General features: G+C 49.1%; 1 long non-coding RNA gene across 1 annotated transcript; it reads left to right on the top strand.

Annotated features, from left to right (window-relative positions):
• The first annotated feature begins 5,815 nt into the window (after positions 1 to 5,815).
• Positions 5,816 to 22,404, top strand: LOC147574242 (uncharacterized). Its single transcript, XR_015244051.1, has 3 exons — positions 5,816 to 5,915; positions 21,105 to 21,191; positions 21,721 to 22,404. It is a non-coding gene; the product is annotated as an uncharacterized LOC147574242 (long non-coding RNA).
• The last annotated feature ends 48 nt before the right edge of the window (positions 22,405 to 22,452 follow it).

Raw genomic sequence — 22,452 nt, 5'->3', positions numbered from 1 at the left:
GTATATACAGACCTCTTGTGAATTGACAAGCCAAAGGCAACCCAATAGATAAATGGGTAAAAGACAGGAATAGGTGATTTATGGAAGGGCCAATCCACATGGCTCAACATACGAAAATATGCTCAAAATCACAAAATAGGAAATAAAAATTAAAGCTACATTCATCAGTCTGGCAGAAAATGAAGAGAGCTGCATTACCTGTTGCGCTGAGCAAAGGGCGCTTATATATCGCTGCTAAAAATGTGGTGTTTGGGTGCTTTTGGAAACTTGTTCAGCCATCACTGGATCTTGAGGGACAGTCCCCATCTTTTCTTCATCAGGATCATTTGACATTGCCCAATCAGAAGTGCATTTGTAATCGTTCTCCCACCTTCTCACATCATCCTCTCCTTTAGAGGATGTAATATAAAGAAATGACTTTGTATTATTTTTTGAATGTTTTGTGCTCTGCCTCCCTCAACTCTAAGGGATGCTTCCACGTGCTAAGCCTTCTCTGCCTCGTTTTATGCACAGCCTACAATATTATAAAGACGCTTCCCGCAGGATTCTTATTTCCAGTTTGCCAGTCCATTTTTCTTTCATGGTCAGAATTGATTTCAGAGTGGCCAGACCACTGGTCATTTCCTCCACCCTGTGGGAGATTAAACTGTTGGGCAAGTCAAAAGCAGTAATTGGAGTAGATGCTTCTTTGAGGGCATCCCTTGTCTGCTGATACCCTTCACCAACCCTCCAAAGGTGGATGGGGGCCGGGGCGCCCCTCTTGAAGAGGGGAAGAGGCTGGTGGCTGCACCAAGCAGCCTGGCTCTCCTGCCGCCCTCGGCACCCTCCCGCGGGTCTCTGGTTAATTGCTGTGACATATTTATGGGCACTCTCTGAGGAAAGAGCAGGCGAGCTGGCCCACAGCATCCCAGCTCAGCAATCATCGCTGATTAAAAACTAGTTACAAAGCAATGAAGATGGAATCCTGCATTAACCAAATGACCCTGTCCATGGCCAAGCCCAGATAGATGGCAGTGATTATGAGAGCATCACTTACAACGTCGGCAAACGTTAACGGCTGTTTGAATTTCCGGAAGATTTACAGGGTAGTGACAGCATTTGGCTGGATGGGATTCAGGCTCTGCTTCCTGCCCAGATGTGCCTGTGTATTTATGGGTTCCTGTGGACTCATGGCCTAGCTCTGCTGAGCTTTTGGGTGGGTCTAATCCGAATACTCTGGCTTGTGTAAAGTTGCGATGTATCATATTGCCAATTTTCAGAGAATCTGAATGAGCTCAGCTACACTTAATGCTGAAACTATCCTGAAAGTAATTTAATCTTTCTTTAATGATTCAGAAGGCGCTTTGAAGTCTTGCACTAATCAGAGTCATGGTTATGAATATCAGAACTTGATATTGAAGAAGTGTGAGAGTATCCATAAAAGAATTAGGTGAGGGGATTATGGAAAACAGCCCATGTGGCTGTTTCTGTGAGAGCTATGTGCGTGGGGCGGGGGCGGGGGGACATGTAAGCATGGTGTGATAAGAAGTCTAACGTGGGCTAATGTTGATGTCCCCGTGTTCAATGAATGACCTGTGAAAAAGTCAGCCTTTCTCCCTGGTCCCCTCTGCTCCCACACCTTCCAAGAAGAATTTGGTCTTTCCTGGTTTGGGTCTCCGTCGTGTAGATTTGGAGCGGGGGGCGGGGGCGAGGGGGAAGGAAATGTCCTGTCCAAAGCCAGGAGCCCCTTTACTGGGAAAAAGAGAAACGAGCAGGTATGTTAGGTGACCAGGGCGGGGGAGAAGCAGGACCCCTCAGGAGCTGGGTAGCGAAGGGGAACGTAGGGAATGTCCAGAGCCAACTGCCGTGACCGTGAAGTGTGTGCATGGGGCGGTGTGTGTGTACCTGTGCGTGTGTCTCTGCACGCGCATGTGTGTGTAAAACGAGGACGACCCCCCCCCCCCCCATTCGGCCGTTAGAAGTCTCAGGAGCCCACCATGCTCTCTCTCCTTCTGGTAAAAGAAAATTAAAATAGAATCCCTATTTGGAATTTTTTGGAATACTTTCGGAAAGAGTTAAATTGCTTTTCAATAACTTTTGGCTACAGCTGTCTGCCACGTGGAAACAGGGGCAAAATGTCAGGAGCAAGAAGGCCTGGCTTTGTAAGGGTTTATAACAGTGCCATTTAGGGCCAGAGACCGTCTTCTACATCCCCCTGGAAATGATACCCAGCAGCAGGACCCAGCACTACGTGCTCGGAAAGTCGGCTGGAGAACCCCTGGGGCCATCACCTCTGTCCTCGCCCCTCACTAACCCCAGCCCTAGAGGAAACACAGGCGCTCAATGGTTGGGGCAGGGACAGGGCGATGGGGTAGTTCCGGCAGCCCTAAGGAATAAAAAACAAAGTGCCCTGAGTCTGAGTTATAGAGGCAGCTGCATTTACTTCCCCAGGAACCAGGCCTGGGCAGTGGAGCTGGGCGCCTAGACATGGGACGGGGGGCAAGCCGAGATCAGGGCTGTAACACACACAGCCAGTGTGGGGATCTAGGGTCAGGAGAAGACGGGCTCTGTGGATTGGTAGACAAAAGCAATTGGCCATGTTTTTGCCGGAGCCCAAATCGTACCCCTGCTCCCCCCGCTACCTGACCCCCACCACACCTGTCAATGGTCCATGGGTCCGGGGAGTTGAGCCCACAGTGTATACCAGACTGTGCTGCAGTTGGGGACCCGCCCCCAATGCCCTCCGCCGTGGACTTCTCCTCTGGACTACTCCAGTAGCCGCCAATGTCCTCCCCGGCCCCACCCGGCTCTCTGCACCTGCCAGGGTGGGCATGCCGCACCCCAAGCCTGACCATGTCACTATCCCGTAGACCTCTATTGGCCCTCCAGACCCACAGAGAGGTTCTCAAGGTGGGCACTTAGCAGACAGGGCCAGAGCTGTGGGTGCTGTGATGTGTGGGGCAATCTTGCATGAGGACGACTCATCCTGGGTCCCAGGAGGCCTGAGGCGTCCCACATGATGTTCACGCAGATTATTATGAAACCAGCTTATATTTATCTGGGCCTTTTGTCTCATTTAACAGTCAACTCAAAGTAGTTTTTGCACAATTTCAACACATAATAACTCATGTGGGGGTGTAACGACCATGTAAATGAAGAGAAGGACATGCTTTTGTTTCATTCAGAACATTACCCGGTTCTTCACTAATTCAGAGAATGAAGTCATCGATGGCAATGGCCCTCGGCCAGTCTGCATCCACAGTGTCACATTCACAGTGACTGAACAAGCAGGAGCATTTGACCCCTTCATTATGCCCTCGAAAACAGCCATTCCCAGATGTTTACAGATGCAGATACATAGTATTTTATTATAAATCACTTACATTATATTACTCCTTTATATTATAGACTGAGCATTCTACTGAAGTTTTTATGTACTGAAGTACGTTCTATTATTTGTAGATTTTCTTTGGGGCTAGTGAAGGGGGACATTACAACATGGTTTTACAGAAAGGAGGGTTGGGTCTGATAGAGTTGAGAAACAGGCTACTACTCAAACCTCCCAGGAAGGCTTCTAGACTCTTCTGATGCAACCCATTTCTGCAGCTCCAGCCTCATCACCTACCATCCCTCCAGCCTGGAACCCTGGACTGCAGTTACCATAACATAAACAGTGCCATGGAAACAGCACGGGTCCCACTCACTGTGCCTGCAACGGGTTGGACACCCCATCCCACACTGCCCAAAGCCACCGTACCCACCTCTTCTTATGCCTCCCGTATAGCACCCACTACAGAAGGACAGATAGGCACCCACACACCTGACTCTCTCCTCCCTGGGAGCTGTAACTCCACCCCGGTTCTCCCAGGAAAGCAGACGGGGGAACGAGTGAATGACAGTGCCGTCCAGCAAGGTCTTGAATGTGTGGGATGTCTAATGTACGTGACACAGTTTGGTGCCTGAACTCTTCTCAATAACAAGTTGTCTTACAACCGGAGTGATACCAGAGTGACATCTTCAGGTTGAGTCGGTGGGGGGGAGGGCGGTGCTCAGGATAGAGGAACCCCTCCTCCTTCGGCTCTGGGCTGCCTCCCCCACTTGCCCACATCCACTCCCTGTGTCCATCCAGGTTCATCACCTCGATGTGCAAGCAGACCGCTATGCCGAAGGTCCAATCGCCCAAGGGTCCGGTCTGCCGAGTTTAACACATTTACTAAAAATGTGCTTCTCTTAACTACTTAGGGAGGGTTCAGAGATCTGGGTCAAATGAAGCCATTTCATTAGCTTTGAAGACCTCCGTGGGTGGTCACCCACCGTGCCGCAACAATTGATGGAGGGTTGCTGGGCAGGCAGCGGGCGCTGGACCAGGAAAGACAGCTCAGCTCAGCCTGGTGGTCCAGCGTGGCGAAGATTGGCAAACCAGGGCAGACTGGGGTGGCGGGGGCCGGCGGGGAGGCTGTGGAAGGGAGCGGGGAGAAGCTGGCAAGAGAAGGGTCTGAAGGACCCAGGACTCTGGAGCCCAGCTCCCCGCAGCCCTCCCGAACCTGCTAATCCACCGTCGGATGAGAAAGCAATTTCTTGAACCCGTGAGTTGGTCAGAACCACTTGTCAGAGTTTGATTTCAAAGTTGCGACGAAGGAGCTCCTTCCGTGAAATTCAGTTGGAGATTTCTTCTGCGGTGGGGACATCCGGTAACAGAAAGATGTCTAAGCCACACTGTTAGAGCAGGTACGGGAAAGAATGGACTCGGGGAAAGCTGAGCAGATAAATCTAGCTTCTCCAAGGGGCTTTAGATCATGTCATGCAAAACTGTCCTCCGTCCGTCGGAGACTAGGTATGGAACAATTTCCTGTCACCAAGAATTACAGTAAAGACAGAAGCAAGGGGTGTGTGTGAATGGGAAACTTCAGGAAATTTGCCAAAGTTGGTCGTTTGATGAATTGGTTAGGGGGGAGTTGGTATGAGCTCACGTAGGGCTTTCCTGAAGCGCCAGCAAGTGAGGGAGTCAGGATCTCTCTTGAGGAGTGAAACGAAACGGGCACAGAGACGCATGAAAGCATGGAACAAAGAGAGTCTCGGGGCCACAGTTCTGATAGGAAGAGGAAGTCTTAAGCAATAAATTTCAAGTGTCGCAGCCACAGGCAGGACATCTGCACGGTAGCAGCGGACGCTGGGCTCTGAGCCTACGGATTTCTAGTATTCTCGTCCCACGCCCACAGCTTCCTTACTGAGAGACAGGTGCATCAACCTTTCTCATTGATGCAGTTACACATTTGCTCCATCCAGCTCCCCTTGCTCTGATTGAAAACGTGCCGAGCAACCTTCTTGTTCTAATCTGGCCTCCGGGGTAGTCCTGGATGATGTCAACGAGCTGCCTCTCTGGAGGGGCCTGCCTGCCTCCCCCTGGGGAAGCCCCATGCTCACGTACCCTTTCACGGAGTGCGGTGCTCACCTCTACCCCTGCGTTTCGGGGCTTACACATCCGTTTCCCGCCCAGCCTCCAGGCAAGTGCCACAACTCCTTCGTGTTTGTGTCCCAGCACCTGGAACCCTGCAAGCCTGTGACTCAGCTGGGAATAGTGCCTGGCACATGACAGGCGCTAAATCAAAAATGTATGAAGTGAATGGATAGATGGGCCATTTGGCTACTTTTAGAGATGGAGCTCGGGCCCAACCCCTCGGAAGCACCTTCTGAGGCCTTTGGGGTCTGCTGATGACTTTCAGAATCCCTGTGACACTCCTCTTGGTTCTGCAGAGTCGCTTGGGTCTTCCCGTCTGCCCTGTTCTATATCCTGCGCCAGGCGGGCTTCGGAACCAGCCGCTCCTGGATGGGGAGCCGGCTTTGCAACCTTGGGCAGGTTACTTAGCCTCGGTGTGCCACCTCAGCTGCTCCCTCTGTGAAATGGGAATCACGCCCCCAGCTCTGCTGGAGATGAGGTAGGTTTCCTGTAGCACCACAGGCTTCGGTGTGAGGAGGAAGGGGCAGGGGCAGGCAAACATTTTTACCAGTCTTCTCCTAAATGGTCCCGACATACAAATCCCTCCCGCCCCGCCGCACCTCGCCTCTGTCCCCACTCCCGATGTAGGACGCTTTGAGCCGTGCTCTTGCAAAGAATCAAAGGGGCCCTTTATTTGCTTCCCTTCTCCCCCTCCTGCCTCCCGGGAGTCTCCAAGGTGAGCCAACTTGGCCCGACAGCTTTGGAGTTTGTCTTCCGTTCGGGGAGGGGCTGGCACCTCCATCTGGAGCCGGGAGCAGACGTGAGCTCTGCACAAAGGAGATCTGTCCCTGCAACCCTGCTCTCCCTCTCCCTCCCACCCGCGCAGCAGCTGGCTTCCAGGGGAATCCAATGACAGCCAGACTCCAGGGAACCGAGCTGGCGAGACCAATTCTGTGGAGTGATCCATAGTGACAGAGAAGCCTCGGGCCCTGGGAGACCAGCAGGGGACCAGTTAACCCATAAAGGGACAGACAGTCTAGGGGACAGTGTTCTGCTCCTCTGCTCCAATGGGCACTGTCAATTGCCTGATTCCCTGCTCCTTCTGGAAGCTGCAAATGGCCTTCTGTTGCTGTCTTTCTGCACACAAGGTGGCTTCTGCCCTCTCTGCCCTGCGGCTCGAGTCGCTTCCTCTGCCTGCAGTATCCTTCCCTGCACTATGCTCTTCTACCTGACTCACCCCTCCGCAGCTGGCCCCACTCAGCTCTAGGTCACGGCCTCCAGGGAAGCCTTCCAGGAGGAATGGATGGAGTGCCCCTCTCTTGGGCTCCCACAGGCCCTGGGCCCTCTTCTGCGACAGCAGTGACCCAACAGTTGTGGAACTGCTTACTGTCTGAGCGTCTGGGGGGTATGGACGCTCTCGTGTCCTATTCCTGAGTCTCTGGCTCCTCGCACAGAGCCTGGGCCCTCTTTGCTTCCTTTCAAACTTGAAGTTTTTAGTCGGTGCTCACCAAATCCATGTTGAATTTAACCAAATTTGGTAAAAGGTTCATTTCTTTCCCCCAAGCAAATTTTTACCAGATTAAGATTACACCGGGATTTACACATTGGTTAATCACGTGTGTGCTTTTTTTTTTTTTTTTTTTTTTTTGGTAACAGCTTTATTGAGATCGAATTTATATGCCAGGCAATTCGCTCGCTTCAAGCGTTGTTTTTAGTAGCTTCATGGAGTTGTGCCGTTATCACCAGGACCAACTTTAGAACAATCGTGTCTCAGTGGATCTGTCTATTCTGGGCATTTCATGGAAATAGACTCATACAATACGTGATCTTTGGTGACTGGCTTCATTCACTTAGCATAACGTTTTCCAGGTACATTCATGTTGTAGTGCGTATCCGTACTTTGTTCCTGTTACCAAATGATATTCCGCTGTATGTATACACCACATTGGATTTATCCATTCATCTGTTGATAGGCATCTGGGTTATTTCCACTTATGGGCTATTATGAACAGCTTGCTTTTTTTTTTTTTTTTTTTGGAATGCTAAAGATACTTTGATTTTAAAATAATTTCAAACTCGCGAAAACATTTTGCAAGAGCAGTACGAAGAACTTCTTTTATCCAGCCATCTGAGGATGACTGGCTGACTAACGTCCCAGCACCCCCACCAGCCCCGCTGTATACACACACATACAGGCAATACTTCAGCGTGTATTTCCTACAACAGTGACACTCTCCTACACAATCACAATACAACCATCACAGTTGGGAAATTAACATCGATTCATTCCTACCGGACATCTAGGTTGTCCCAATAACGTCCTTCATTGCAAAAGCTGCGATCTAGGATCATGCGTTACATTTAATTGTCACGTCTCATTAGTCCCCCTCAAACTGGAACAGTTCCTCAGTCCTTCACGCTGACTTTCATGACCCTGACACTTAGGAAGATTATGGGCAAGTTGTTTTGCAGAGTCCTTCCATTTGAGTTTTCCGACGTTTCTTCACGATTAGTTTCAGGCGATGCCTTTTAACGAGAGTGTCACACTAAGTGGCTCTGTGTCCTTCTGTATCCTATCAGGTGGTGCACAATTTCTGTTGGTCCTATTACCAGTGATATTAGCTTTAATCACTTGATTAAGTTGGGTCTGCCAGGATATTCCACAGTAAATTTACTCATTTTTCTTTGTAATTACTCAGTATTTTGGATGGAAGCTGGTTTGAGACTATGGACGTACCCATTCCTCATCAAACTTTCCATTCCATAACTTGACATCAACTAACGCTTCCTGGTTGAAGTGATTATTACTGTGAAGGTAGCCAAATAGTGATTTTCTAATCTCACCTTTTCTTCCGTATTTATTAGTTGGTATTTTACTCTAAAGGAAACTTATTTATTTATATCAGTACCGATTCACAGAGTCTTATTTAAAGGGTTGTAATTCATCATTACCATTACTTATTTTTATACTCAAAATTTTGAACATAAGATTTGAGTATTAATTTCCCTGATTTGAGCTCCAGGGGTAGGTAGCCCCTCGTGTTGGCTTCTGTGTCTCTTTGACACGTCCTCATCAGTTTTTGAGCACTTTCTCATTCTCTGGGACAAGATATTCTCAGCTCATATTATAGTGTCTCTGCCCCAGCCCAAGAATCGCCCATTTCTCCAAGGAGTTCTGGCTCCTGTGCCACGGACAAGGGTCTGCTCACTGGTATCATGATATCACTTCTTTTAGGCCCTCTCAGTGGACAGAGCTAAAGAATACACACACACACACACACACACACACACACACACACACACACATACACCAACATGTACATGTATTTATATACATTCATACCCACATTTACGTCTATATTTATATCCATCTCTGTCTAGATACACATTGAAAAGCATGAATTCACACTAACATCTCTAATTCCAATCCAATACCACAGAGGCGATTCTCATTTTCTCCTTTTCCATATTTGTAACTCCCTTCTGACAGTGAGACACCTGGCTCCCATTATTACCCTCAACATATTTTCTTACTGAATGAAACCAATCTCCTGTCACCTTTGTGGACACTCACACAGGCACCCTCCTTACCCTGCTTTGGCTTTAAAAGCCCACATGAGGCCACTGTCATCCTCTGCCCACACTATGTAGATGCCCTCTTCAGGGCCTTCAGGCTCCAATACACCATACCTACCTCTCCCACCAGGATGCCCCTTCTACATGGACACTTTCTCTCACCCTGATTAGGCTCTGACACCCCACACTGGGCTGCTGGCCCCTGCCCTGCCTGCCCCGGGGACCCCTTACCCACCCTGCCTCTGACATCCTGTGCTGGACTGATGCCACCAACGCATTGACCCCAACTCCACCCAGACACCTACATTGCTTATTGACAAGACTGGAATCGTGGTTCTATAGGCTTTTCACAACTGGGAATTCGCTGATTGCATCCCAGTGCCTTTCAATATGTTTTTCCTTCTCTTTCGTAAGACATGGATAGAGGTTTGATAAAATTCAGGTCCAGTTTTTTTGACAATAACACTTCACAGATAGTACTGTGTTCTTCCGCCGCATAGCACGTGATATCGAGTTGTCTGCAATTTTATTAAGGATTGCAAAATGATGTTATTCTCATTCTGTTTCTCACTCATCATATGAAGAGCTACTTATCAACCGTTTCTTTACTCTATGGGGTTTACATAGGAAAAGCCGGTAAATGCTTGATTTCTTCTCTTCACTTGTCAGTTTTCAAAATAGTAGGTTCTGGGGTGTCTGGGTGGCTCAGTCGGTTAAGCGTCTGACTTCAGCTCAGGTCATGTTCTCACAGTTTGTGGGTTCGAGCCCCATATCGGGCTCTGTGCTGACAGCTCAGAGCCTGGAGCCTGCTTCAGATTCTGTGTGTGTGTGTCTCTCTCTCTGCCCCTCCCCTGCTCATGCTCTGTTTCTGTCTCTCAAAAATAACAAACATTAAAAAAATTTTTTTTTAAATAGTAGGTTCTATGACATCCTCCAAAAGTGATCACTGAGTGGGCTTTGTCTTTTTCTTTTAAAAATTTATTATGAAATCATGGATTGAAAAATATCTTAAATTGTTTCCAAATTGCCAGTAAGTAAGGTCAGATGTGGGACAGATGGCATTGCATAGAGTGTCCATGTGACCAAATATGATATTTTCAATGTATTGCAGTTATTATTTTATTGATGATCAAACTGTCCCATCGTTGGCCAGTAGGAGACTTCTCAATTTGCCATCTTTGACATAAGATGTCCCAAGGTCATCATATACATTTTGTGGCCCAGAACTGGAATCCATCATTTCTTAAAAAAACTTCGATCCCCATTTTTTGAGTAATAGTATTTAGAGACCATAATCTGGTTTGTAGGGGTGTTCACACTTACTGAGTTGGCTACTGTTCCCAGGTTTTTTGCAATGGATGGAAAATGGACAGAGCTTTAAAAATAACAACGTACTTCCTAAATTCATATTGACCCTTCTGATTCAGATTCAGGATTCTGGGGCTTTCACTTAGCCTCATCAGTCTTATATCCATACAATCCTTTCTTTCACATTGAACATCCCAATTCCCAATAAAACCAACATAATTACTCACTTCCTTATCCCATGGTATACACCCAACAGTCTCAGATAAACAATACCAGCATTATCATTAATAATATGCATATCAATAAACAGTTAAAAATTTTTGCAGCCTGTTTTTAATGTTTTTATTTTATTATTTTTTTGAAAGACAGAGTGTGAGTGGGGGAGGGGCAGAGAGAGAGGAAGACACAGAATCCAAAGGAGACTCCAGGCTCCAAGCCGTTGGGATAGAGCCCAACGCGGAGCTCGAACTCACAGACCTCGAGATCATGACCTGAGCCAAAGTCAGACGCCTAACCGACTGAACCATCCAGGCACCCCTGCAGCCATTTTATTTAGGGTATATCCCACTTGGGATGATAACCAAATTGATTTAATTAATTAAGTCACTTGAAATAGTTCCTTTCTGTATAATTATGCTACCATACCACTCAATACAAGGGTTTCTTTCCTTCATTTGGCGCTCACAATTTAGATCATTTTTTCAATTTTTATGGATTCATTTTTTTGTGGGTTTGTTTTCTTTTGTTGTTGCTGTTGTTGTGGGGTTTTGTTTGTTTGTTTGTTTGTTTGTTTTTGAGAGAGAGAGAGTGCACACATGAGTGAGGAAGAGGCAGAAGGAAAGGGAGAGAGAAAATCTTAAGCAGGCTCTATGCCCAGCACAGAGCCTGATGTGGGGCTTGATCTCACAACCCTGAGAGACCGAGCCGATATCATGACCTGAGCCAAAGTCAAAAGTCAGACACTTAACCGATTGAGCCACCCAGGCACCCCTATGGATTTGTGGGGGTTTTCTTAATTTTTTAGAGTTGTAAAAAATTTTACAAGTTTCTCAAGTCATGCCTTCAAAACAAAGTATTTTAAAAGAAGTCTTCAAATTCCAAGCTAATAAAATTTGAGCAGCTCCTAAACATGCTCAGAGCAGTGTAGACGCCTCAGCCTTGAGACTTGTCGGTACCAACATGTTGGCCGGTCCTCAGTTGTTCGTATCAGAATGTCCTATAATTAGAATATAAATTTGATGCTGGAAACAAAGACCTAAAATAATAATAATACACAATTTTCACCTAACATTTCTAGTGTAAGCTCTCTAGGACTGATGTGATGGCATCATGGTGCAGGGGACCTAACCCTCTTTCACCTCGTTTGTCACTCCACTACCCTCCGCACACAGCTTCCGTCTTGTTGTGTGGCTGCCCCAGATCCTATCTTGCACGACTCAGCAAGAAGAACAGAGGGAAAAAGGAGGCCTATCCTCTTTAAGGGCAGAACCCAGAAAGTTGCACACACAATTTCCATTTATATCTCATTGGCAAGCTAGCTGCAAGGAACACTAGGGAATGTAACATTTTGCTGGAATGCAGCTGCTCCACTAAAATCTTGGGGTTCCCTTACAAAAGGAAGGAGGGAGTAAAGTCTTGGGGGAACTGTCTCAGTTACATTCTCCAGGTAATAAGCCAAAGCATCATTTGGTCCAAGCATTTCTACCAGCAAATTTTTCATCCTGATGATACTTTTTAAAATTTGGGATAAAATCAAGTGGCTGACCAGGAATACATGTAGACAATATGGGAAAAGAACCTACATTTAACCTATGGGGGAAAAAATCTGACTTTTTAAATGGTCAAATCTATCTTTTATGAATTCTGCCTTTGTTTCTACATCGAGAAAGACACTCTGCACTTGAGTTGAGATACGTGTTTGCCTTTTTTCTATAATTCTTTTCTACATATTTATTTTTTTTCTCTTACACCTGCAATTTTTTGTTGAATGGTATCTGGGAACTACAGCAATTTTTTTCCAAGTTGCCAATCAGTAGGGTGAGACATTGCCTATGTGACCAAGGTTGTCATCCAGAACAATTCCAAGTCTTTGTCAAAGTTGGTTGAGCACTTAGTACAGACCAGGCTCTCTGCCAGGATCACAGGACATGAAGATAAAGAGACCCAGTTCTTGCTCTTAAAGCTCAATCAAATAAGGCAGACAAATCATGAACAAATCAGCACCATCGAGTGTGATCAGTGCTGGGAACAGTGTGGAAGGAAAAGCGTGCAGAGAAGCTTCACAATGGAGGTAACTCTTGCGTTGAGGCAGAAAAGACCAGGGGGTATTTTCCAGGTAAGCAAGTGGGGGGAGGGCATTTCGGGGCAAGTTGCTTAAATGCTCTGAGACTTGGTTTCTTCATCTAGAAAACAAATGGGTGGAGCCTCCTTCATGGGCTCCTTACTGGACTTCGGGGATGGGCCCTCAAGCTTGGTTTGTGGTGCAGCAGAGGAGGCAGTAAGGGGCACTCTCTCCCTTCCCTGGCAGGAGATGCCACCTTCCTGCTCGAGTGACTCCTCTACCTTTCATTCTCTGAACACGGGGAGGTGACCTTTCCAAGCGGCCTAAGTCTTCACGGAAGAAGAGCTCTGAGACGGACGGAAGCAAAGGCCCCATATCCCTGCTTGGGAGTGAGGAGTAAGAGTGGTTCTGGAATTGGATTTGGTCACCTTCACAGTTTCCACTGGGGACAGCCCCAGTCTCTTGCTGCAAAACTGATTTTGGAGTGGAAGATTTAGGTGGTAGGGTACAGACACCATATGGCTAATTCACTGCATGACTCTGGGCAAGTCATTTCCCTCATTTGAGAACTGTTTCTTCTAACTCTAGGACATCCAGAGCCCTCCCTGGGGCCCTGATCCAACCCAAGGGTGAAGACAGGGAAAGGGGGACGTACGCCTTTAAGGCTGTCGTCCCACCCTTCACGGAGTTCACGTGCCAGCTGTCCCATTACCAGGTGGCCAGCAGTTGCCACGGTGTGTGGACCAGAAAGGCACGTTGCCATAATGAGATGTGTTTATTTGAATAAGAAGGTCAGGGAGTTAAGTAGTTGGTATTCCAGTCGTATAGAGTCGTTTGCACAGTGTCACTAATAATTAAAGGGGGTTTTGACTAATCTAGTTGCTCTTCCTAAATATACTCTGCTCAAGAAACTCATCAAAGCAGCAAAGTAATCTTTGAGGTTATTAATCTCCTCTGCTTCACAGCTGGGGCAAATTTATTTGCTTGAATTAGCATGTAATAAACTTATAATAAAGCTGCCAGAGGCCCAGCTTGGTAGAGAGCGGCTCCGTGTAATGGGTAGTTACCTCTAGGGAAGGAGGCGCTTATCCCAACCTTACCACCGCAGGCCTGGCGAGGCTGGAGGCCGTCCCCAGGGACCAGGCTGAGAGGGGGTTGCCAGGCGTAGGGACCCCAGAAGGGAGCCAAAGGAAGCTTTGCAGACGTCACTCTCATCGTGCCCCACCCCGTTGCCCAGGTGAGGAAACTGAGGCTCGGGAAAAGGAAGGGTGTACCCGAAGCCACGCAGAGGGCGATTGGAAGAACCAGGTGAGAATTCAGATGGGAGCCGTGGCTCCCCGACCACCACCGTCTCATTGCTGGCGGTCCTCACGGGCAGGGGCCTTCCACCCCCTTCTACCAGAGACCTTTGCTGTATCCCCCACTTCCCTGTAATCTGCCCCTCCTTCCTGCCTCTTCCCTACACCGCAGCCCCGCCGAGACCTGTTTGCCTTCCTCACGTCTCCATTTTTCAAGGCAATGCCGCCCTTCTGTCGCACCCAGGAGCCCATCTGGATGGGCAGTCTCGCTGGTAACAGCTCTATGCACACACTGAGGGTCGACGGGAGGGTGCAGCGGATATGCTTCCTGAGCCCTGGGGCCCGGGGGGAGCCTGAGAGCCTTTTCCACTTCCCCCTTCCCTCTTTCCTCTCTTTCTTCTGCCTTTCCCAGGGGAAACAGTCCCACTGGTCTTTGCTCCTTGAGGGCGAAGCTGGGGAGATATTCTCCTGGCTTCCAGGGACCCTCACGTCCTCAGAGAAGAGCAACCACAAGACAGCCACCTTTCTGGTGCTAACGCCGACCGCTCACGTGGCATTCCTTTGATGGATTGGACCAAAACTAACCCAGCCCAGGCATGAGGTTAACGAGGGTAACGAGGACAGACAACACCGTTATACCACATACAGAGCTGAGGTCCTCATCCCCCATTCTCCATCCCCTCCCCCTCATCCCTTCCCCCTCACCCCATCCCCTCTCCCTTATCCCTACCCCATCCCTCATCCCCATCCCCTCTCCCTCATCCCCACTCCATCCCTCATCCCCATCCCCTCCCCCTCATCCACATCCCCTCCCCTCATCCCCCTCCCCTCCCCCTCATCTCTCATCCTCATCCCTTCCCCCTCATCCCATCCCCTCCCCCTCATCCTTACCCCATCCCTCATCCCCATCCCCTCCCCCATCCCTTCCCCCATCCCCATCCCCATCCCCTCACCCCTCTAACCCTATCTGCACCTATTCTTTCAGCCCCCAATTCTCTGATCCTCTTTTCTTGGCCTTTGGGAGAGAATGGAAAAGGAAGCAGGAGAGGAGAGGCTTTTTGGAGTTCCCTCAGACCTAGGACGCTGACTCTTTCCTTCAGATACTTCTAGGGCATTGACAAGAATGACACCCTCCAGCAAAGCTCACAGCATAACCTTCCCAAAGTCACAGTCATTTCTTCTCAAGCAATAGATCATAAAAATACAATGAGAGCCTGGAGCCTGTTTCCGATTCTGTGTCTCCCTCTCTCTCTGCCCCTCCCCCATTCATGCTCTGTCTCTCTCTGTCCCAAAAATAAATAAACGTTGAAAAAAAAAAATTTAAAAAAAAATACAATGAGTAATCACTAGGAGTCTTGAAACCCTGAAAGACTGAGAGCCTCATATCTAGGCCAAGTCCATTTTTTGAAGGCCAGGGAGAATAAGTGATTTGCCTCACGTCACCATAGCTGCTGAGTTCAGGGCAAACATCTAGATGTTTGGGCCTGCTTCCGGGAGCTCCTTTCACCATGCCAAACTGCCTTAGACAGGGGTACGTGGTAAGAGTCCCCTCCTTGCCAACCAACATGTTGACCTAAGTCCAAGAACTTGGATGACTCCCTAGTTCTCCAAATAATTAACTTGAGACCCCCCCAACACCCTTCTTCCCATCCAATCCCCCAACCACTCCTCACAAGGGACAGTCTAGGAGGTGCCTTTCCTTAGAACCTGTGAGCTTGGCACAACTAACAGAAACAGAGCTCGGACCCTTTGGAGAACAGACTGGACCTGACCCGTGGAGGCAGCCAGTGCTGGAAGGACAAAGCCCACCGCAGGTGCTATTAGAGGAAGAACAGCCTGGCAGGCAGAACCCGACATCTGGCAGAGGACAGCACCAACGTAACCCCGATGGAGGTCAGCACTGGGAGAGCCCAGTGCATTTGAGACAGGTTGCCCTGGCTTACGGTCAGAACTCGTTCCGTCCCCACCTGCACATGCCCCAGCTGAGCCACCCAACTGTCAAGGTGGTTCTGGGTCGGCTTAGAAGGCTTCTCCCCACCACTCTTCACCATCCCAAAATTTTACCCTGAGTCTAAAAAGCAAATAATTTCAGCCCCCTTTCCACCCCACCCCCATCACTTCATGGAGATATAATTAACATATCATATAATGTTTAAGGTACATAGTATATTGATTTGAGACACTTATATGTTGCAATATGATTCCCACATAGTGTTAGCCAACACCTCCGTCACATCACATAATTACCGTTTCTTTTTTGCAGTGAGATTTAAGACCTACTCCCTCAGCAACTTTCAAGCATACAGCACAGTATTGTTAACTATAATCACCACCCTATGCTTAGATCCCCAAAATGTGTTCAACTTTCAACTGAAGTTTGTATTTTTTGACCAACATCTCCCTCTGTTCCCCACCCCCCCATAAAGAAAATGTGTTATATGCTATATACACAGTGGAATATTATTCAGCCATGAGAAAGCAGGAAATCTTGCCATTTGTGACAACATAGAAGGACCTTGAGGCCATTATGCTAAGTGAGCTAAGTCAGACAAAGAAAGACAAATACCGTATGCTCTCACTCATATGTAGAATCTAAAAAAGCCGAAATCATAGAAACAGCAGAATTTCACTCCTTTCTCGGTGAAGCTGTCCACGGCAGGGCCTAGCTGAGGAGGGAGTTGGAGTCACAGACAGGCATACAGTTACCTTAAGGTGACAGGGTCGCTGTGAGTGAAGAGAGGAGTGGGAGAGGCCTCCAATTTTTTTTTCATCTCCTTCGTTTCCTTCCACAAGATTTTTGTTTTCCCTTGAAAATTTCCTTTGACATTCCTTTGGCAAAGGGATTCTGAGAACGAGCAGGGAAAGAACGGAGTCTGCCCTCACAAGACAGCTCTCGGATAAAACCAGCAGGGCAAAGGTGGACCCACACTCAAGGTGGGAATGCTTGACCACGTGTCCCCAGCTCAACAGGCTCTGAGCTGCATGGGGAGCAAGAACGCACGGCTTGGAGCAGATGGTGTCGTGGGTCTGGCTGGTAGGGACGAAGCAGAACACCTCAACCCTTTCTTTTGCTCCGTGTGGCTCCATCAAAGAGGAGCGTATGCAAACCCAAAGGACTAAAACAAACACATTAAAGAGAGAATTGGGGCACCTGGGTGGCTCAGTCGGTTAAGCAGCCGACTTCGGCTCAGGTCGTGATCTCGCGGTCCGTGAGTTCGAGCCCCGCGCCGGGCTCTGTGCTGACGGCTCGGAGCCTGGAGCCTGCTTCGGATTCTGTGTCTCCCTCTCTCTCTGTGCCTCCCCTGCTCACCACTCTGTCTCTGTCTCTGTCTCAAAAATAAGAAAACATTAAAAAGTTTTAAAACAAACACGGGAACCGTTTGTTGCCTGTGGGAGAGCGATGCCTATGGGAAGACAGTACGCTGAATGGTCGTTGGGTAATGTCTCAAGGTGGGTATTCTCCAAACTTTCTACAAAGAATATGTATTTATTATATTGGAAAATATCTGAACATTTTTATTTTGAGAAATAAAGAGAGAGGGAGGGAGAGGGGAAAGGAAACGAAGAGAAGAAAAAGAAAGAGAGAAAATCGGACTCAACATACATAGAGTGACTCTGGTCTCTTGAGGAGCTCATGGCAAGACCTCAGGGGCCGGGACAGAAGCGCCGGCAGGCATCTTGGAGGGATTACAGAGAATGCAGAAATGGTGAACTATTAACAGCCTATGTCCTGAGTTTTAGAACAACACATTAAATCCCAGTAAGGGCAGCCTGGCAATTTTGATAAAAATCCTTGGCAAATTCCTGAGTCTAAGGACTTGCGGAACAGGAAACAACAATCCCTGGGAGCAACATGAGTCCACCAGGATGAGCCGTGCCAGACTGAATTCCTATCCTGAAGGACACCCAGAACGGGAGGGACAAGGGAGTGCCTGTGACAAAGGGCGGTGATGGGATGATTCAAGGAACACATTCCCCAAAGCCTCTGAGCCCTGAATAAGAAGGCAAAGTGTTGCCTGACTAATGGCACGGGCACGGGGTGGGGGCGGGGGGGGGGGGGGGTACGCAGGGGAGCAGCGATGGGGCCCAAATGCAGGCAGCTCCAACACCACCAGAGGCTCAGCCCTTGACCTTGTCTGCTCCACCCTTTCCTCAACGACTTGGATGAAGCAGAACAGAAGACGGGCTTATCAAATTTGCAGTTGACGCAAAGCCAGAGGGATTGTTCATAGAAAGGATGGCAGGATCGAGACTCAAAAATATCTTGACAGGTTGAAATAATGGGCCAAAACCATGTAAAAGGGATAAATGTAAATTCCTGCGTTTAGGTTTTATAAAAAAAAAAAAAAAAAAAAGGTTTCATAAACATCAGATGCGAGAAACGGGGTTTAAAGCAGAAAAGAAAGCAGGCAGGAGCCAGCATAGCAAGCTCAGCATCTCGGATCAGGGGAAGGAAGAAAGAAGAGATGGCATTCAGTAGGTATACCAGGAACTGTACCGGATGCTTGAAGTGATTGCACCCCATTTCCATGGGCAGGCACTATTGCTGAGCCCGTTTCACAGATGAGAAAACAGGGTCGGTGACTGTCATTAAGTGATTAAATGATTCCTGGCGAACTATTAGTGATTAGTTAAGCTACAAAGTGATGAAGACAGTATTTGAATTCAGGTCGTCTTGTCTCCAGGGCTCATCGTGCCCCTCCTTCAGCGGGTAAATCTTGATTAATCAAAGCTAATCACAGCGATTCCTTTCTCGTCGCCACTTACAGTTTCGCACACCATCCAACTCTGGCCAAAGGGACATGGGGCAGGGACTCTTGGGGGGCTTTTGGTAAAGTTTTCTTCTTTCTTAAAAAGAACGCCTAGAGGGGCGCCTGGGTGGCGCAGTCGGTTAAACGTCCGACTTCAGCCAGGTCACGATCTTGCGGTCCGTGAGTTCGAGCCCCGCGTCAGGCTCTGGGCTGATGGCTCAGAGTCTGGAGCCTGTTTCCGATTCTGTGTCTCCCTCTCTCTCTGCCCCTCCCCCGTTCATGCTCTGTCTCTCTCTGTCCCAAAAATAAATAAACGTTGAAAAAAAAAAAAAAAAAAAAGAACGCCTAGAAACACCTGCCCCTGCCCCTCTTCGGCCTCTATACCTGGTTAGCATGTGAGGTCTGGAACTGCAGCAGCCAACCGGGCACCTTGAGGAATCTGGAAGGATCAGACCAGCCAAGTGAGGGGTGTATGGGGTGGACAAATGAAAATGCCCAGGTCATTGACGGCTGTATTGGGGCCCTGAACTAACCCCACACACTCCACCTTAGGACTTCTCCTTGAGAGGTAAGCCATTTTTCTAATTGAGCCCCTTTTGCTTGGGTTTTCTATTGTATTCTACCTGTAAGCATCCTAACACACAAGGCCAAGGGAGTCCCCTTTAATGGCCTTGGCAAGATTACATTTGGAGGCTATGCTTACAAACTAAGTCAGACCTGACCGAGATGATGAGGAGCCCGGCACCCATTCCCCTCTCCATCTCTCCCCCACTGGCCACCTACCACTCACTTACCGTGACTTGGGGAGTTTGCCTGGAGAGAAGATACGGAAGGGAAATACCATGACGGTATTCTTCAAATACTTAAAAGGCTGCAATTTAGAAGAGCGACCCGACTTTTTCTGAGCTCCTCCAGATGCAGAGCTGGCACTACTGAGAAGAGATTATCAGGAAGCAGATAGTGGTTTGGCGGGATCGGGCTGTCCTCCACGGGATACGTGTCTGGTAAAGAAGAGAGAGTCTGGCATCGCTGGAGGTGCCCCAATAGCAGTAAAGTGGACACCAGAAAGTGGTTTTCAAATCCAGATTTCTGGGATTCTGTGTTAGGCATATGGGATGCTACTAGAGCCTTCCTGGAAAAGAATCAAGTAGAAGACCAAGTGTCTGCCATCTTCCCTCTCTCCAGCTAGAGTGAGACCCTGCCACCGAGAGTCAGTTCTGGGAAGAATTGTGGGCAGGGGATGTGGTAAGTGCCCAGTAGGGAAAAAGAGCCAGTGTCCGGTGAGAAGTCAGAGGTGGAGAGAGCCCTTCCAGGAGGAAAGGTCAGAGAGGGAGGCCTGGAGCAAGAACATGTGAGCTTGAGTACTCTGGCCAGGCTTGGGTCACATGGTCACCGTTGACCTGTAGATGGGGTCTATTACCCGAAGACCGTGGGTGGGTCGGTGCAAGCAAGCTGGGGATGGGAACAAACGTCCGTCAGCAGGCAGCGCTGTCCCAGCTAAATGACGCTGAGGTCCGCCTGCAGAGCTGAGGTCCCAAGGGAGCAAGGAAGTGTCTTCGGAACAATGTGAGCAGGGCTTAGTGACTGGGCAGGATGCGGCTGTTCCCAGCGCCTGCAACATCCCCATACACGCGCATTCAGGTGGGCTTGCTGATTCCTCCAGCCCTGCAGGGTCAGACCTACCTCTATTCCCAGGACCAGTCTTTACCGGAGGCAGGAGGAATTTGAGTAGCCCTAACTGTGGATTCTAGGACTCAGCAATGTCATCTGTGCTGCTGCTATGATGCTGACTCTGTGCCCCAGTTTGCTGGCAGGGCTTCCTGTTGTTCCGAAGACACTTCCTTGCTCCCTTGGGGCCTCAGCTCTGCAGGCGGGCCTCAGCGTCATTTAGCTGGGACAGCGCTGCCTGCTGACGGACGTTTGTTCCCATCCCCAGCTTGCTTGCACCGACCCACCCACGGTCTTCGGGTAATAGACCCCACCTACAGGTCAACGGTGACCACGTGACCCAAGCCTGGTCAATCAGAGTAATCAAGCCCCTTACTCCAGGGATCGGCTCAGAGACTGGATATACCGATCAGAGCCCTTCCCCAAGTCTGTTCTAGCTGGTGAGCCCTGGCTCCTTTGATCACAAGACAGGAAAGCTGGCATTAGGCCTCGTGGCCACAGGGGGACCTGGCCTCCTCTACTCTGGTCCCTGCATTTGCCTGGTTTCCTGCACTTTCTCAGAAGTGGAAACTGGCCTCTGCTTCCCACCCAGTGAGACCCCATGTTTTCTTCTGCAGTTTGTTAGGGTTTCTGTAACCCCAAAGAGCTCTGACTCATACCCTCGCCTTTTCCATCGCTTGACAGCTGCCCCGGTGCCAGAACCTTCCATCAGCAGCCACATCCAAATGAAGTCGCCAGGATCTGTCTTTCCTGGCCCTGTGTCTAAGGGTGTTCAGCCCTGCTCTTCTGCTCTGTCTTACTGACAGGTCACCAGGCGGTGCTGTGCCCTGGCCTGACTGGAGATGAGAGCATGCAAGGCAGGGTGTGAGCCAAAGACAGGAGCACCGTGCGGGGTAAGTGCACTCATGAAGTTCACTTATTCATTCAGCAGCTACGGGTTGAGCGTCTGCTATGTTCAAGGTGCTGCATCCAAAGACTTAGCACAAGGGCTGCAAACCTTTTCTGTAGCTGGGCCAAATAGTAATTATTTTCAGTTTTGCAAGCCCTAAGGTCTCTGTTGCAACGCCTCAGCTCTGCCCTATAGAAAAGCAACCCCAGACAACATCTAGACCAAGGGGCATGACAGGGGTCCCATAAAAATGATCTACGAAAGCAGGTGGTGGGCCAGATTTGGCCGGCTGTCCGTGGTCTGCCAGCTTCTGACTTAGGACATACGGTTGGAGAAGGTGATGGGAGATAGATCCGTAAAGCCTTGAATACCAGCCAGAGAAAAATAGATGTTACCGAGTGGCTGATGGGAATCTTGGAAGACGTTTACACTGGAGAATGGCGAGTGCCAGAGGGATGGGTTGGGCATCGGCCTCCTTGCCAGGCAAGCACATGCATTCAATGAATATTCATTGAATGTCTTCCCTCATCCAGGCACCGTTCCAGGAGCAGGGAGATGGCGGTGAGCCAGGCAGGCAAGGTGCTTGCCCTTCATGGAGCTTCTGTTCTACTGAGTGTACAAGGTTCTTTATCATCGAGCCCCAGCCTCCCTCCCCAGCCTCATTTCCTTCTACTCCCCACCTATGAAACCACTCAAAATCCCAAGCGTTCCTCCGGACTTCTATGACTTTGCTGCTACCTCTTCCTGGAATGTCCTTACTGTCCCTCATCCACCTGCAGAAGTCTTTGGAGCCCCGCTGGGCTGCTTCTCCTGTGAAACCTTGCCCCCCCGCCCCCCACCTACCCCTGGGAGAGTTGGTCACCCCTCCTCCTGGGTCTCCCCGGCCCTTTGTACCTACCTCCGCTCAAGTGCTTCTCATGTGCCACTGGCGTTCTTTGCATATAAGCCTCTCCACTCTATAGGACTGTCTCGAGCGCCCGGCAGAGGGCCTGACATACACAGGGGCTCAGCGGATGTTTGCTGAATGACTGAATGAAAATAGCTTTGGGAAAGAGAGTTGTACCGGAAGAGTGATGGAGGACACTCAAACCTGAGGGGAAGGCCGTCTGCTACCTTAGGGATCTAAACACTTGAAAGATACAAGGGATCTTATTTGTGGGCTTAAAACTCCTGTCCAAGATTATTTGTCGAGTGTGAACAATAATACAGTCTCCCTCTCTGAAGCACCGTGGCGAGGGCCCCTTTGTCTGATTAAGGGCTGCCGG

This window comes from Puma concolor, chromosome E1, assembly GCF_028749965.1.
Source record: "Puma concolor isolate L17-30 chromosome E1, mPumCon1.1.hap2, whole genome shotgun sequence".
Lineage (NCBI taxonomy): Eukaryota > Metazoa > Chordata > Mammalia > Carnivora > Felidae > Puma > Puma concolor.
Note: the sequence above shows the minus strand (reverse complement) of the source record. Positions and strands in the feature narration are given on the sequence as shown.